Here is a 1,196-nt window from a genome sequence, read left to right as displayed (position 1 = left end):
GCACGCACACACACACACACGCACGCACGCACACACACACACACGCACGCACGCACACACGCACACATCCACGACTTTATTACGACACGCTTCCGCCGATAAAGCAGCCCAGTGATGTCGCAACGACAAAGGACGACACGGATGTAACTATATATATGCAGTAATTAAGCCCGTGTTGCGCCTGACACGTGGGGAAGCCGGCGGGAAGTTAATCGTTCCCGAATCAAACAGCCGAGTAAACGAAGCGTCGGCTGCGATTTCTGGTGTGTTACCTTCGCACAATGCGCATTACGAAACAAATTGCTCTCGAAAAGAAGCGAACGTGAGGCGGTCGCTGATTTTCCCACCATGTCACGGAGGCCGTCGCCTGCAGGCTGGTGGCGTGTGCCGCCGCTATCGCGCCCCCGAGTCGATGCAATTACTAATGAATTTGCGTTATAGACTCAGAGATTAGTGACACTGGTTGCGCGCTGGCTACTTCGGTAGACCATGGAACACACGCAGGGAGGCAGGCAGGCAGGCTGGGTAGTGGACAGGCAGGCAGGGATAGAGGCCGGTGAGAGGGCAGGCAGGCTGGAAAGTAGGCAGGCAGGCTGGAAAGTAGGCAGGCAGACAGAGATCGGCAGAGGCGGACGAGCAAGCGAGCAGGGATAGCTGAAGACGGGAGGGTAGGGTTTGAAGGCAGGTAAGCAGGCTATTGATACAGGCAGTCGAGCTTTGGCACAGCCAGGCACTCATGCTGCGTCACCAGGCACACGCGACAATGGTCACAGGCACTTGAGCGCACACTTCGCTGCGCGGACTCTCACAGATGAAGTCATTAGCGATGAGTATGAGCCTCAGCCGGACCCTCGAAACGACCCCCCCCCACCCCGCGCGTGCTGTGCGGGAAAACCCTCCCCGATTACTGCGTCCGACGCCGCGCGGTGGTGACGTCATCATTGCCATTCGCCTGCATTGTATTCATCCGCGCGTGTTGAAGGTCATCCAGCGGGAGAGCTCCCTGTCTGGAACACCGTAATTACCTTGTCATTGATCGGCAATTTTGTCTCCAACAAAAGACGCACGGGCGACGTTTGTTGGCAATCGCACAGAATCCCCACGAATGCCTCCAATTATGCATTACCACGACGGCCGGACTCACAGAGGAAAAATATACTGAGCACACCTAGTGTTTTATAATTCTATTATATATA

General features: G+C 55.6%; 1 long non-coding RNA gene across 2 annotated transcripts in view; it reads right to left on the bottom strand.

Moving 5' to 3' along the window:
• Positions 1–1,196, bottom strand: part of LOC106821159 — a 32,880-nt gene that overhangs the window by 631 nt on the left and 31,053 nt on the right. The window lies entirely within an intron of this gene.

The sequence above is a fragment of the Priapulus caudatus genome, unplaced genomic scaffold (assembly GCF_000485595.1).
Source record: "Priapulus caudatus unplaced genomic scaffold, Priapulus_caudatus-5.0.1 Scaffold61, whole genome shotgun sequence".
Classification (NCBI taxonomy): Eukaryota; Metazoa; Priapulida; class Priapulimorpha; order Priapulimorphida; family Priapulidae; genus Priapulus; species Priapulus caudatus.
Note: the sequence above shows the minus strand (reverse complement) of the source record. Positions and strands in the feature narration are given on the sequence as shown.